General features: G+C 45.6%; 1 pseudogene; it reads left to right on the forward strand.

The window, feature by feature from the left end:
• Positions 1 to 16,626: 16,626 nt before the first annotated feature.
• Positions 16,627 to 16,744, forward strand: LOC146785850 (5S ribosomal RNA; annotated as a pseudogene).
• Positions 16,745 to 17,116: the final 372 nt, after the last annotated feature.

Consider the following 17,116-nt stretch of genomic DNA (forward strand, 5'->3'; position numbering starts at 1 on the left):
CTGGATTGGATAACCTTACATACCCCACCGCGGTCTGCAAGTATGACGTCTAGAACCATGCAGTTGTGCAAAGTCATGGGGCGATCCGCTTGGAGCTCAGCTGTCAAATTACCAAGGGCACCAGCCATAACGTTAACAGTGGATTCAACCACAGGAGTCAGCTGTCTCAGGTTCCTACTATTAACCATAGGTCCCCGAAACGGCAGGAAACCCAAAAAGAAGTCTCCCGCTTCCTGACCGGCAGTATCCTCCTTACTAATCACGCCTCTCACAACTCTGGTCTTGTGATAGTCAGAGGCGGCAGTAAATGTTGGCGGTAACAGATTTGCAATATAACATGTGCCCGAGAAGTCAGGGGGCAACCATGTATATGCTCGGTCATTGCAGATAAAATATGTACCCTTGGCAGCCAAAAACGCAGGGGAAAACTGTGACGGAAAAGTGTACGTTTCAGTACAGTCACTTCTTCCCAGTTGAGCCCTAGGATTCTGACCATTACCTTGCAAACAGAACCGACCTATGTGGGGTACGACCCAGATTGGGGATGAGATTTTCCGCTGTCTTTCACCTAGACTAATACTATACCCCGTCGCGTTCCATCCTACATAAGCTCTCAGCTCTTCTTTGGGAATGGATGAGTATGCATCGATATCTCTACTCATATCGGCAACTCCTTTCACTAAAGCTTTGTTATTGGTGCTAGGTCGGATGGAACGCGGTTGTCGCGGGGAGTACGCATCTAGTGCATAGAGAAACATGGTCTGGAATGCCCATGACAATCCATTGTAACTATACGGCAGCACCAGATAGGGAATACCCTTATTAATGGTATGTGGCATTAAACCACACACCCAACAATTGGTTGTATTCATGACTAGTTGGTGCTGGTGCAGCAGCTGGATAAACGAGTTATTCACAAACTCTGATCGTCTAGCTTGTTCATGTTCAGGCAGAGGGTGAAAAGAGTGTGATGAGACAGTAGGAGGAGGTATAGGCTGTACAGTGGGTGCAATGGGCTCTTTAGAGGAGAAGAATACAAATCCTACAGTAAACACTACCATACTACATAAAACAAATAGGCATAAAAATACAAAACGTTTGCGTGTCATGATTTTACACATTCTTGTTTTAAAGTTCATTTCCTCAGTGAGTCTCTCCATCTTACAAAACTCCATCCTCTAATCGTGCCGCTCGCTGCGGGTGAGTATCTTCTGCTAAGGAGTACGCCTGTCAGTCCAGGGAACGCCCTAGACCAACCAGAACCGTCGACCTAACGTCTTCGGCCTGTACCCCAAAGTCTTGGCACCGCGACCCTGCGGCTGAACCCGGATGGTGGTTCGAAAAACAAAAATCAAGAAAGTCCTTCAGATGGGAGAGCTCTGGTTATCAAAAAATAGAAAGGTAAAGGAGAAGAATATTTATTTGTCCGTGGGCCTGGGCCTCAGATTGTAACGGAAACGGCCAGGCACTGTTTGATCTTGAAACAAGAGTTCAGGCTCTGTAGTGTCCAATCGAGCTGACGGTGGCACCGCTTCTTGCAAAATATCGTCACTTTCCTGCGCTGAAGCTGTGCCTTTTATGCGTGCATCACTGAACGGCACAAAACGAGATACAGTGTCTGCTTCAGAGTCTGCGATACCCTCCTGGACCCACTGGTCATACGGCAGAGGCAAAGGGATCCTCTTCACGTGGGCGCCGTGGATCCAGTTTTTCTTCCCCTTCACTCGAACGGCTGATCTTGTCGACAGCAGCACGAGGTGAGGGCCAATCCAGCGGGGCTCCTCATTGGTCTTCCGCTAAAAGTTTTTCACAAGGATCCACGTGCCTGGTTCGATAGGGTGTCCAGGAGCTTCAGAAGCCGGGGGAGAGTATCATGCACCTGTTGGTGTAAAACACGCAGTTTAGCTGTCAATTCGTGCAAGTAATCAAGTAACACTGGATGCTCGATCTCACTGAATTTCGTCGGTCTTGGCACACCCCATACATTATCCGGGCGGCCAAATACGACCTCGTAGGGACTAAGTCCCACTCGTGAGTGTACGGTCATTCTGGTGGATAGGAGTGCTAGAGGCAGAGCGTCAGGCCATTTAAGACCTGAGCTCGCTTGGATTTTGGCCAGCTTAAGTTTGAGAGCTCCATTGTAGCGCTCTACTAATCCAGCTGATTGGGGGTGGTTTGCAGCGTGAAACTTCTGCCTTATACCTAGTCCCTCACACACATTCTTCATCACTTTACCCACAAACTCACTTCCATTATCACTCCACACCATTCTTGGCATTCCAAACTAGGCCTGGGCGAAGCACTACGCTACGCTCGCGTAGTTTGCGAAGTTCGCGCTACTTCGCGCTACGCGAACTGCACGTAGCACAGTGCGAACACGCGTAGCGTAGTGTTGCGTAGTGCTGCGGTCATTTTTTGCTTGCTCGCGGTCCTCAACGTCAAGTTGGCGACCGCGAGCAAGCAAAATGACATCCTGGCGAGACTTTTTCCTTGTTCGCGATCGCGAGCATGGAAAATAAACCTCCCGGCGAGATTCCAAACGCGAGAAGGTCAGGTTTCTCATTGCGAGGGGTCGCGTATGCTCGCGACCGCTCGCGATGAGAAACTACCAGTTCGCGTTGAGAAAGCTGCAGCTCGAGGAAAAATCTACTCGAGCAGCAGAAAACTACAGCTCGCACTGTGCAAGATGCCATTTTCAATGATTGCACAGTGCCGGTTGCTTGTCCGCACTGTGCAATCATTGAAAACAACATCTTGCACAGTGCGAACATGTTACTTCGCAGTTCGCGAAGTGCTACGCGTAGCTCGCGTAGTGCGAACTTCACTTTGCGTAGCTTCGCGAAGTGCTACTTCGCGAACTACGCCCACCCTTATTCCAAACCTAGGGAAAAATTCCTTCACAAGGACTTTGGCTGTGGATAGAGCAGTGTTATCTTTTAGAGGATAGGCCTCTATCCATTTTGAGAAAGCGCAAACAACCACCAATACATATTTCAGGTTGTTGCACCTTTCCATGTGGATAAAATCTAGCTGCAAAACTTCAAAAGGATATGATGGAGGCGCAAAATGACCAGCTGGAGTTGGGGTTCCCCTACCAGGGTTGTACTTCAAGCATACCATACAACTCTTGACCACATTCTCTGCACACTTAGAAATTCCAGCATTCTGCCATACTGGAGCCAACAACTTACAGATTCCTTTCGTACTGATGTGTGCCATTCCATGTGCCATAGTAACCACTGGAAGCACATATGCATCAGGTAACAACCATCACCTATGTTCTGACAAATCAATCCAACAACCATTCTCATCCAACTTACCCATACTTTCTCTCCACTTGCTTAACTCTTTCTCTGTGGCTTCAGCTTGAAGGGACTTTACACTTTCTATTGTGTTTCACACATTCCAACATCCCCAACCCATCTGGCAGGGCCTGCAACATACATTTGAGTCTTTACATCTTTTGCTGTTTCTTTCGCGACTTCATCAGCAAACGCATTACCACGACCAACATCATCAGTGATTTTCTTGTGCGCACTGCATTTCATAATCGCAACTTGTAACGGTAGGGTCAGCGACTCAAGGAGATCATTCACCAACTTGCCATTCTGAATCTTAGCTCCATGCGAAGTCAGGAACCCACGTTCCTTCCACAATCGCCCAAAACTATGAGCCACGCCAAAGGCGTACTGGCTGTCTGTATATATATTCACTTTCATTCCTTCAGACAACACGCATGCTCTCGTAAGAGCAATCAATTCTGCTGCTTGAGCCGAATTTTGTGGCACACGCGCAGTTTCAACAATCGTGTGCAAAGTCGTGATAGCATATGCAGCAGTCGTTTCACCATTCGGAAGCTTGAAACACGAACCATCCACCCATAAAGTACCATCACACTCAGTCAGGGGAGTATCTTTGAGATCTACTCTCCCTTTCGTTTCTTCTTCTGTTCTGAACAGACAATCATGTTGCTCTATCTCATCTAGGTCTGCTGGAATTGGTAATAGTGTAGCTGGATTCAACGTGTTGCATCTCTTTATGTGTATGTGGTTTGCTAACAGTGTCAGCTCATAACCAGATAATCGCGCACTAGTTAAGTGTTGTGTCTTGGTCCTGTTTAACAATGTGTCCACAGCATGTGGAACCATAACAATCAATGTATTATCCATTACTAGTCCAGCAGACTGTCGAATAGACATGGCTGCGGCGGCTGTGGCTCTCAGACAGCTTGGCAATGCCCTCGCTACAGGGTCCAAGGTTGACGAAAAATACGCGAATGGACGCGGTCTGTCGCCAAAAGGCTGTGTTAACACTGATAATGCGCATCCATCTTTCTCATGAACATACAATGTAAAAGGCTTGCTATAGTCAGGGGTACCCAACACAGGAGCTGAACACAATGCATTACGCAATTCCAAAAAACTTTTCTGACACTCTTCAGACCATGGGATAGGATTCCGTGTGTCCTTACATGTTAATGCTAACAAAGGTTTTGCCAACAAGGAAAAATTAGTATGAAGTAATGCCCAAGAAAGCACGCACTTCTCTCTGTGTTCTTGGCACACTCAACTGTGCAATGGCTTGAATTCGTTCTGGGGTCAGTTTCCTTCCCTCCTTCGATAAGAGATGACCTAAGTAGGTCACCTCTTGTCGACAATATTGCAGCTTTGAGAGAGACACTTTGTGATGGAAGGCAGACAAATGACGCAACAATGACAAGGTAGCTTCTTTGCAAATCTCTTCAGTATCCGCGGCGATAAGTAAATCGTCAACGTACTGAATGAGGATAGCGCCACTGGGTAAAACCAGTGCATCAAGCTGCGCTTTTAAAGCCTGACTGTATATTGATGGACTCTCACAGTAGCCTTGGGGAGCGCGTTTAAAGCGGAAGCTTCGGCCTCCTAAACTGAAGCCAAAAATGTCTCTGCTCTCCTCTGCAATTGGGATGCTAAAGAAAGCATTCTTTAGATCGATCACTGAGAACCATACAGCGGAGGCTGGAATCATGGTTAACAAGGCAGTTATATCGGGGACAACTGGAAACTGTGGTACAACAATCTTATTAACCTCTCTAAGATCAATCACAAATCTGTAAACAGGTGGCTGTGAAGGGTCCGTTCGTTTTAAGACAGGTAAAACAGGACTATTGCAAACGTTGCCTCTTGTCTCTTCAATTACGCCCTTCTTAATCAAGTCGTTGACAATTTCTAACAACGCTTTCTGACCTTCATTGGAGATTTTATACTGGGGAATACGTGGCAATCTGACATTGGCTTTTAAAGTAACCACATATGGCGGTATTTCCAAAAGACCCACATCATTGGGACCAGTAGCCCAAAGAGCATCCGGAAGGGATGACAATTCAGGTGGCATTGTATTTTTAGACAAATACATCGGGGAAATCACTTTCTTACCTAATGTAAGTTGTACTCCTGAGGGAGAACAATATAGCGTGGCATGCAATCTTTTTAGCAAATCTAAGCCTAGCAAATTTTCACCACAACCTGTTGTTAGGATGAGGGGTGCTTTTAGCTCACAAGGTCCAACAGAAAGCGACATAGGACTAGAAATCGGGTTCCTAACTGGGGCGCCAGAAAAACCTACTGAGACATTCATTTCGCCAGACAAAGGCGCGCCAGGGAGTTTTGAATGCATAATTGAACTCTTCGCAGCACCAGTGTCCAGCAGAAAGGGCTCCGTTACATTTGCTGTAGTTACTTTAACATAAGGTCCGCTCTGATCCACTGGCACTGAAACAACTCCCTCTCTCTGTCTACGGCTGTCCTAGTAATCATCATCTTCTACATTGTCATCTTCTACATAATAATCAGTATTGTAGTACTGAGCTGTATTACCAGTTGAGTTGGCTTGCTGGTCAAAGCTATTTATGGTATTTTGAGGCGGAAGAGGACGCGCGTTCCGGAGAACATTTCCACGCCCTCTGCCTCTAGGAGCTTGCTGACCACCTCTTGCGCCATACGCATTACTGTTACGCTGCTTTAATTTAGGGCAACTATATTTAAAATGACCTTCCTCTTTGCAATATGAACATTGTTTGGGACCTACAGGGATTCGTGGTTGATAATACCCGTTCATTTGCTGATTATTCTGAAACTGTTGGGGCTGGTGATAGACACCTTGTGTTTGCCTATAATTACTCTGTCCTCCACGTGGCGGATAGGCCTGCTGCAAGAGGACCTTTGTCTTTAGTTCTTTCGTTTTCTTATCGGTTCTATCCTTCTCATCTTTGTCTCTATTCTCATAATACTGTGCAGTAGCCAGTATTTGCGCTGAAGAGGAAACAGCCCAAGAACTTTCTGAGTCTTTAAGTTTCTTACACAACTCGGGGAGTAGATTCTGCACAAATTTATCGACAAATAGCCGTTGGCCACCTTCAGTGCTCATGTCTTGACCACTGTGGTCGATAAACGTTTCTTCAAACCTGGTAAAGAAATCGGACACTGTCTCATCTTTCTTCTGCTTACATGCAGACAGTTTATCCCAATGTACGCGCATCGCAGGCATTATAGTTTTCATGTAGGTAATAATTCTACCAGGGAGCGCTGCTATGAGGGGCTCAGGTTTTGCACCACCAACTTGTCTAGCGTCTGCAGCAACGATATTAGCCCATGTGTCACCCAATTCTGAAGCGTGATCTACATTACGAATGGATCCCCATAAAGGCTGCGGGACCACATTCCCAAACAGCATATCTATGTCGGCTAGATTCATTACACATGATTCTGCAGTTTGTGACAACTCCTTATAATATCCTGCAGGGTTTTTACGGGGATCAGGCAATGTCTGTTTAAGTGCTAACACCTCAGATCGCTTCCATGGGACATGCACCCAAACACGCTGAAAATGTGCTGGAGCAGCAGCAATACCTAGAGCGGCATCAGCCGCAACGGCTTCCTTCCATACCGGAGGGACTTCTCTCATGGGGTATTGTCGCGCTTTTCCCTCCTTCCCCACAGGGAAATCCTGGTCAAACAATGATTGCTGACAATCGCCATTTCTGAGGGACAGTAAAGTCGCAACTGCTTTATCTACATTGGGGCCCACAATTACACCTGTTCCGAAATCAAATCGCACTCGACACAATTCCTGTGGGTTTGGGTTTGCACCCTTATCCTCCAATTCCTCACAGAGGAATTCACACATTTTATCAAAGACATACCTCTGTTTTGGGGCATCCAATTGGTGAAAAACGTTAACAACCTGTTCCACATCATAGAGTGAAGGGAAACCAATCCACCTACGCGCCAGATGATCTAACACCTCTTTCTCTTCGGGACCAGGTAGCTGACTACGCAATTGCTTACGCTGTAAACCAGGAGTCGCAATAGATGACCCAAAGAGAGGCGACAGCAGACTAGTAACTACATTAGCTAGTCGTTGTCGTGCTGAAGGAGAAGTTGAGGCGAAAACGGGGGGATAGACAGAGGGAAGAAAAACAGATTCAGATACAGGTACCGGGGTAGTGTAAGAAGGAGCGCCAGGGGAAACTGCTGGTGTGCTAGGCAAAGTCGCAGGAAGCGCGGGGGTAAGAGGTAGCAAAACTGGTGGCCCTTGAGAGGGCTGCACTACAGGGATAGGAGCCAGCTGAGGAGGAGCTGGCGGCTGCGGGAAGGCTTGCGGCATATTTACTGGAGGCTGCGCATTTACAAGCTGTGGAGGTGCGGTGGCATTTTGCGCATACGGGGGTGGCGAACTTAACAAATGGGACATTAGGGAATCTTTCTCATTCTCTTTTGTCTCATCTTGCACAAGGGGTGACAAAACAGGGTAACATTTATCAATCCCTAGTTTGCGCTGTCTGTGCAACTGTTCCCTCATTTGTTCCTCCTCATTATCTTTAAATTGCACAGCTGCTTGCATCACTGACATACCTCTTTCCTTCTTATCCCTTTTCGCTAGCTTTATTTCCTTCTGTTTGGCTTCCTTTCGCCATAGGCGGAAAGAATCAAACATCGCCGGCCGGGCTTTCTTTTTAAACAATTTAACTTCCAAATTATCTAAGATATCTGTATCGAAACTACCATTTTGGGGCCATTTTAAAACACCGTCCTTTCTGGTGTATCGGATCCATATTTCATTATATGCAATGGGGCCCACGCTATGTTTTACATAAAGCTCATAAGTTGGAGTTCCAATTGGAGGAACCGGACACGAATCCTCTAACTGGAAATCCCTTCCACAACCCAAACAAAACAACCTACAAAATACACTAGAACCAGGCATCTTCGCTCACTAGTCTAGTTTCAAAACGTCAAAGTATTATCGAATACGATAGTCTCGTGAATACACGAGTCCTCTGGCTTTGGGACTTGCAAGCACCAAATCGAAATGATCCCGAAGGATACCAAATTCAAACTAGGAGACGCTCCACTTATACTTAACTGAATATTGATGATCGATGGCGTCACCAGAATACTCTCTCGATTGTTTCGCTCTACCAAAATCGTCAAGGGTCCAAAACAGGGCGATTAATCAGGGCAGCAGTCCTTCGTAGCCGTCGGGACGCGGAGAACCTCGCAGAAAAGACCTTCGGACCACGTCGACATGCAGGGGTCGATGAAGTGGCGGCCTTCCTCCAGAATTTCCACACAAAGCTCCTCACGAACCTCTGGCTTGGACCGGTACCGCTGAAATTGCGCCGAGTTGGGCGCCAACTGTAGTACTGGGTATTTTAAGCCCAGCGGTGCAGGGGAACACACCCTATGACTTTGGGGTTCTTCCTGTTTCAGACCTACAGAAACACAGAGTCTTCTGGGTGAAGTCAAAGATCAGTTTATTGGCTGCAGACCAATTACAGGCGTCCTAGAAGTACAACAGCGTGTATGTTCTCAGGAGACTGCTGAAAATCACAGAAACGGGCTTCTTCTTAAATACAGAATATCCTGCCTCAGGCATACATTCCTAGGTTTATGGCATGGTCATTTAAAGTATACATTACAAAACGAAAAGGCAGAGTCATGATGACCATCCCACATTCCAGTCAAGCCAGCCCGCAATTATTTACACAGCAAAGCTCAGATCCCATATCAGATATCGATAGGCCCCAATAAACATGAGCATCTCCTGTTTTGGGAAACAAGCCATAAAGCAGGAACAGTCAGGTGAGAAAGAGATTAGCTGGAGGCTTGTGTAGGATGAAAAGACTTTATGGTGTGTCAAGCCCTGATGCTAATCACAGGTGGCCAGAGGACGGGGAACTCGTGAGACCAGTTTGACCTGGGGCAGCGGAGCCCAGCTGCCCAGGTCACAGAGGAGTCAAAGAAAGCCACATGTGCTCTAAAAGGCCCGTTTTCGCTTCATGCTATATAGCCTATGTGAGGGCAACCATAAGATGGCCACCGATACAAAATGGAACCCACGTAGTAATGTGAAATAGCGTATACACAGTGCATTCATAGCTAAAACGTTACAGAAAGCACTCGTACATACCGCATTAACCATTCGCGGTTCACTATTAACGAGATAGACAGGGGTAGGGACCTGTCTCCTACGCGGTCCCAAATCCTAAAGTACGACAGCTGAAGGACTGCTACTCTGCTGGATTGTACTCTGCTGGACTCCTGCTTTGCTGTGCTGTGCTGAGATATTACCTGCTTTCCCCTTGCCTGGGTTAGAAGGACCATACCTGCATCTCTTGAACACAGAACATAGAGTGACTCCCAGGGCTGGTTTACTGGCCTCCTGATCTGAAGCCTCCGTAACATACCATGCTTCCAACAACCCTGCATCTGCACCTGGCTTCTTCCATCTGTGAGTCTACCCTGCCAGGTGGTGCCACTTCAATCCTGAGCCCTTCAAAGTGGGCTTAAGGTGCTTTGCCAGCCTCTGTGGATTCAGCGGAATTGGCGCATCTCCTCTGCTCTGTGGCGCAACCCTAAGGAGAACTGATGCATCTCTGCTACTGCATGGATTGGACCCGTCACAAAGACTTGCATTGCCGCCACAGCCTGTATGCGTTTGGAGTCGTCTATACGTGACGCATCCTTGGCACAGGCCCTCTTATCTCTTAATGACTGTAGCCTCAACAACGGCTCCTGACTCTACATCGCATCCTCGCTGCCTCGCTGCCTCTTGCAACTGACGCATAGACCCCAGTAAGAGAACCATCACTGGCTCTGGACTTCACATCGCAAGATCCTGTTTCTGGTATCCTTGATGTCCAAGCAACAGGACCATGCACCGCTGCCTCCCCACATCTCAGAACCAGCGCATCGCGTTGGCTGTGTGACACATCTTCGACGCGGATCCATGCAATGCTCTGCAAACCAGAATTTAAGGTAATTCCTTCAACTGTATGTATAATTATTTGTAGAGCGCACTGTAACCCTACGGGCATCCTGGCGCTATAGACATAATGCAGGGCAGAAACAGAGTGGGGGGAGCAAGGAGAAACTGGCCTAACTGGGTCACTGTAGCCGGTCCACGCTCCATCACAATTGACTTGACATTCTGACTTTGTCCCGGTTCGGTGCAACCAGATATCCAGCATTGGTGCTTTAGGCCCCTTGGTGCTAAATTCCATAAAATATTTCAAATTCAATTTATCTGGTCCACTAATTGACTTTTGTCATTTTTGTCTTGTTTTTATTTATTAAAATATATTTTTCAAATACAGATGTGGGCTCCTTTTGTGGTGTGTTTTCACAGTGTTACTGTTTGAAGTGTTGCACAAATACTTAATACATTGCCCCAAGTTAAGCCTGCCTGCTCTCTGCCTATCTAACCGAGGGTTGAGCTCAGGTTAATTTAGGGTTTGCTTGTGACTTCACCCTTAGAAGAATTGTGGTTGCTGCTTGAGAAGGGTCTCACCCTCTCCTGAACTAGTAACCCAATTTGGGATATTTTGGGGTACAAAACTGCTCTGAGCATTGACAGGACTGGGACCAATCTGCTTGTATATCCACTCAAGGTGCATTGAGGGTTGGTGTGTCTTCTTGGCTGCCCCAGCTATGATCTTTTCCACAGCAGCAAATCCTATTAAGTGGTCCTTCTCAAAAGGGGTATCCTGCTTTGTGGAACTTTCATCGGCTACAGCCTCCAGCGTCGTCCTGCCGGAGGTTTTCGACTTCCCAAAAAGGGACTAAGCCCAAACATGGAACTCTTCCCTGTGACTCCAACTAGCTGCTCGCCGGCGACGTCTCCTCCTTGGACACCACCTGCAGCCTTGCCCCTCTGAACTTCTACCTTCTCAGAGAGTTTTTGCTGAAATTTCTTCTAAATCAGGGTCGAAAGAAAGATGGAGTCTGAGTATCTGACCTGCTGTTCGCTGCCTACACCATGACGCTTGGTAAATCGGCCGTCGGCAATGCTGCTTAGAGTTTGGTCCCGGCTGAGAAAGCTGCTGCTCCTTGCACTGAGAGGATGCCGGCATTCTCGTCACGGATTCAAGTCAGGGAGTGGCAGCCCGATCTCATTGGACTGCTTGTTGGCGGCTGCCGCAGCATCTTTACTGCACCTCGTCGGGGCCCAGGAGCTAGGGCGGATTGCTGCCAAAGGGGTATCACAAAGGAGTGAATGGCTATGAGAGGGGCAAGGGCCACCAAGATTCGAACCCTCCCACCAACTGCAGGGATTGTTGGCGCGGCTTCAACGGTAGCTGGGGGCACATCCAGTTAAGTCGGTATTAAAGGTAAAAGGGACGCTGGAGGAGGTCGCAAGAAAGCTATACAGTGTGGGACTGTGGGGGTTGCTCACACAGAAGGGGGAGACTCTCAACCCTCTATTGTAAATCTGTTTCCCCCCTCTTGTATCGCTTGTTCTAGGGGGAGGAAAGCAGATGACTCTCACACTGATGGGGTAGCCACTGGGTTACCCACTAAGCCTTTGGGAGTAGAGCTTTGACCTATAACCGATATACGTCCCCGCTATAATTTTATTGGGAGCAAAGGATACCATTGAAAGGAAAGGAGAGAATGGCTTTGGTCTTTATTGCTATGGCCATACTCAGGCTCTATATTGCCTCGGCATGGCTGGATCCCAATTGCTCTTTGCACTAGACACTTTATAGACCTCCGATTTGGCATAGGTAATTAGGGAGATGTTGCCTGTACGTAGAAAATTATTTTGAAATATTGTAATGGGTCATCAGGGAGAATAAGCACGTCCAAAGAGCATTTTGCACTGCACTTGCAGTTTGCATTTGGCACTTAGCACTTTATGTCATCTGTGCACTTTTTCTGGTGATTTTTTACTCTTTACGATGAACTCAGTTGCGGATGAAAGAATGCATACTTAACTTGGTGGGCTTTTGCTAGCCATCTATTGATCTGTGTTGATCCGGGGGGGGGGGGCTTTGGGAGGGTAAGGGTGGGGGGAGCTGGTATTACGTGGAATAATTGTATTTTGTTGTATAAGCATTAAAAATGGTAATAAAAAATGACATTTCTTCTAAGTACGAAGGTAAGCACTGACCGGGCCCAATCCTTTTTGTATCCGACTTTCACTCCATCGCAGTCAGCCATATTTTTTTACTTTGATCTAATCGCATATGACTATTTGGGCAAGGTCGGCACTTTGATCTTTTAGGCAGTAGATTTTACCTTAAACTTTAAAAATGTATAACTCCAGTTCTACTTATTAGATTATTGTTGATTTGGTGTCAAATAATGTATTAAAATGTACTCTATATTTCTAAATTGGTGTTGGATTTTATATTGCATTGAGTTTTTTATTTTTACTGTTTGTGTGCTGCATATATACTTTAAACATGGCCTCTAAGTCAAGTATGAGTGCTAGTCTTTCAAACTACCAGAGGGTTAAGCACAAGTCAATTTAGTTAGATTTCTAATTCATGCTGACAGGAATTGCGGCTGTTCATTGAGCTGGGTTAGCACCCCCATTTAACCAACAACACAATTTCTAGCACTATGACTATTTCTTGCTAAGGGTGTTTATGTTGACGAGTTGCATTTGCAAAACATCACTCTGAAATGTCCATGAAATGAAGACTATGAAACAAGTGTTTCTTTCCTTATTCAAAATAAAATTCATAGTTATTTCTCTAAAAGATCAAAATCATTTGGATTGTGTAGTACTTTTAGTCTGTAAAACATGGTAGACTATGCCTGACCTTATTTTAGTTTACTGTTAGGATTGCAGTATTGTAAATGGGTACTTTAGAATATGCTTTTCAATGCCTTCATCTCACTATTATCATTGTTGTTTACTTAATTACATTTGTAATATATTAGTATGTAATAGCAAATTAGGGCACTTTCTTCTGAGCAGCTATCCTTGAAAACATTGGGGAAACAAAAATTATTTTTGTGGAGAGTTTTCAAAGTTACAATCTGTAGCAATAAAAAAAGTGTTGCTACAGGCTTTCCATATTTCATTTGCATTAGATGAAGTGTGTGCATTGCTTGCTTGATATGGCCAGCACTAAAGTTGACCAAAAAAATAAGGCACAGAAGCCAAGGGCCCCAATGTTTTTGGCCATAACAGTCTAAAACCACTTGTCTGATCTCAGAAGTTATATCAAAGGGGATGATGGACGGAGCGTTAGAGCAAATCAAACACTCACCCCCAGTCAACTGATCTGGGTTTAATCCATCATCATTCTTTAGCCCACTCCACCACCCCAGTTCAGACATGATCTCAGAAGTTAAGCAGTGTTAAGCCTGGTTAGTACCTGGAAGGGAGAGCACCTGGGAAATCCAGGTGCTGTAGGCTTTTCATCTGTCTGTTTTCTCTGCTTAAAGTGGCGTGTGTGGCATGTCTTGCATGCTATGGCCACCACTAAAGTCGTTAGTTAAAAATTAGATGCGCATTTATCAAATTATCACACAGTGAAGCACAGAGCAGCAAGTCACCTTGCTGCATTGCGTGATAGGGAAAGGGCAGGAATGCACAATACTTAACTATATACTGGGCATTCCTGTCATTTCCAAGCACTGGTGCACAATGTGCTGTCTAGTGCCAACGTAGGCACCCTTGCATTGTGGTGTAATGGTGCCTAAATTGTAAGCAGCATTGTGCAGAAGAGACACCTTCCAGCACAAAAACAATCCAGAGAGGTATTTTCTTCTTTCTATTTGCGCTGCCGAATGCAGCATTCATAGAAAGAGGAAGTAGTGAGGAAAAATAAAGATATTTCTACTAGTTACGCCTCCCCTGGGGAGGTGTAGTACTTTGATGCATTCCCAGCTTTACCAATGTTGATAAGTCTGGGGATGCGCCAAAATCCATGGGTGGATATGTGGGAACACCCCCAATCCACCCATGGAATGCCTTGCTTGGGCAGGGTGATGCAATGCAGTAATTTGTGCTTTGTTACTCTGAAATTATCAAGTAATGCAGGGCCACACACGGTGGCCTTGCATGGCTTGATAAATCCGACTTCGATTTTGCATTGCTCTTGCGCAAGGGTGACAAATAACTTAAAAAATAGGCCCTTAAGGCCCAAAAATTCAGTGGCCTCAATCCCCACCCTGAAAGCACTTGTACTCATCTGATCTCAGATGTTAAGCATGGTGGTACCTGGATGGAACCATCCTGAGAATAACAAGTGCTGTAGGCTTTTCATCTTCTTTTATTTTTGCTTTGGGTGAAGTGGGTGGCATGTCTCACTTGAGATAGCCAGCACTAGTCAAATGAAAAAACAAAGGCTCCAAACATCTGTGCTCTCATTGTTTACAGCCACCCTGAAAGATTCTGATCACTGATGCTACGCAGGATCAGGCCTGCTTATCACCTGGATGAGCGGCCACCTGGGAATACCAGACGCTGTAGGGTCTTCGTCTTTTTTTTGTTTTTGCTTTAGGTGAAGTGGGTGTCATCTCTTGCTTGCTATGGCCAACACTAATTTCAAATGAAAAAAGCTAAGGCTCCAAACATCAATGCCCTCAATACGTATGGCCATATGACCATGGAAGCACCTGATCTTGTCTGATCACAAAAGTGAAGCAGGATTGGCTCTAGATAGTACCTGAATGGGAGACCTCTGGGAATACCAGGTGCTGTAGGCTTTTCATCTTTTTAGTTTTTGCTTTAAGTGAAGTGGGTGGCATGTCTCGCTTGCTATGGCCAGCAATAAGGTTCAATTCAAAAAGCTAAGGCTCCAAACGTCAATGCACTCACTCAGTGCCTACGTCCATACCACCCTGAAATCACCTGTTCCCATCTGATCTGAAAACTTAACCAGGGTCAGCTCTGGTTAGTACCTGATTTGGAGACTACCTGGGAAAACTAGATGCTGTAGGATTTTCATGTTTTTTGCTTCTGCTAAAGGTGAAGTGTGTAGCATGTCTCGTTTGCTATGGCCAGCTCTAAAGTAGAATGAATAAAGCAAAGCTCCATACACCAGTGTTCTCAATGCCTAAGGCCATACGACCCTAAAAGCACCTTTATCTCCTCTGATCTCAGAAGGTTAAGTAGTGTCAGTCCTGGTTATTACCTGGATTGGAGTCTGCCTGGAAATACTAGGTGCTATATTCTTTTCACCTTTTTGGTTTTTAGCTTTAGGTGAAGTGGGTGGCATGTCTTGCTTGCTATGGTCAGCACCAAAGTAGAATGAATAAAGCTAATGCTCCAACTTTAATGCCTTCAATATCTATGACCATACCACAGTGAAAGCACCTAATCCCGTCTGATCTCCGAAGTTAAGCAGGATTAGCTCTAGTTAGTACCTCCTTGGGATACCACCAGGGAATACCAGGTGATGTAGCTTTTTATCTTTTTTTTGTTTGTGCTTTAGGTGAAGTAGGTGACATCTCTCACTTGCTATGGCCAGCACTAAGGTTAAATTAAAAAAAGCTAAGGCTCCAAATGTCAATGCCCTCAGTGCCTACAGCCATACCACTCTGAAATCACCTGTTCTCATCTAATCTCAAAAGTTAAGCAGGGTCAGGTCTGGTTAGTACCTAATTTGGAGACTACCTGGTAAAACTAGGTGCTGTAGGATTTTCACCAGCGCCTAAGGCCTTACCTCCCTGAAAGCATCTGATTTCCCCTGATCTCAGAAGCGAGGTTGAGTCAGGTCTGGCTATTACCTGGAAGGGAGTGTGCCTGGGAAAACTAGGAGCTGTAGGCTTTTCATATGTTTTTTTGCTATATATGAAGTTTGTAGCATGTCTCGTTTGCTATGGCCAGCACTAAAGTCAAATGAATAAAGCTATGCCTCCAAATGTCAGTGCTCTCAATGCCTAAGGCCATACCAGCCTGAAAGCACCTGATGTCCTCTGATCTCAGAAGTTAAGCAGTGTCAGTTCTGCTTATTGCCTGGATGGGATCTGCCTGGGAATACCAGGTGCTATAGTCATTTTTTTTTTACTTTTTTACTTTAGTTGAAGTAGGTGGCATGTCTCTTTGCTTTGACCAGCACTAAAGTTGAATGAATAAAGCTAAGACTCCAAACATCATTGACCTCAATGCCTATGGCCAAACCCACCCGTAAGCACCTGATTTTTATCTTATTGCAGAAGTTAAGTAGGATCAGGCCTTGTTAGTACCTGGATAGGAGACCGCCTGGTAACACCAAGTGCTCTATGCTTTACATCCTTTTTTTTGTTTTTGCTTTAGGTGAATTGGGTGGCATGTCTTGGTTGCTATTGCCAGTACTAAAGTGGAATGAAAAAAGCTAAGGTTCCAAGCATCAGTTCCCTCAATGCCTACAGTCATGCTACCATGATAGCACCAGATCTCATCTGATCTTAAAAGTTAAACAGGGTTGGCCTGGTTAGTACCTGGATGAGAGACTGCCTGGGAATACCAGGAGCTGTAGGCTTTTCATTTGATTTCATTTTTTGATTTTTGTTTTTGGTGAAGTGTGTGGAATGTGTGGCTTACTATGACCAGCATTTACATCAACAGAAAAAAGATAAGGCTCAAAAAGACAGTGGCCTTAAAATCTATGGCCATACCGCCCTGACAGCAGCTGATTTGGTCTGTTTTCAGAAGTTAGGCCATGAGCCATGAACCCAAATGTAGGCCATTGGTATCAGCGGGAAGAGTTTGAACATGATTTTTTGCAAGGTATAGATGCCTAGAGATGGAAAATATGTGATAGCAAGTCATCATCACTCTTTGCCTTTTTTCTGATATGTTTGGGTTAGCAACCATAGCCCTCCAAAAAATGGTTTTCACATTTTTGATAAAT

The sequence above is a fragment of the Triturus cristatus genome, chromosome 11 (genome assembly GCF_964204655.1).
Source record: "Triturus cristatus chromosome 11, aTriCri1.1, whole genome shotgun sequence".
In the NCBI taxonomy this organism is placed as follows: domain Eukaryota; kingdom Metazoa; phylum Chordata; class Amphibia; order Caudata; family Salamandridae; genus Triturus; species Triturus cristatus.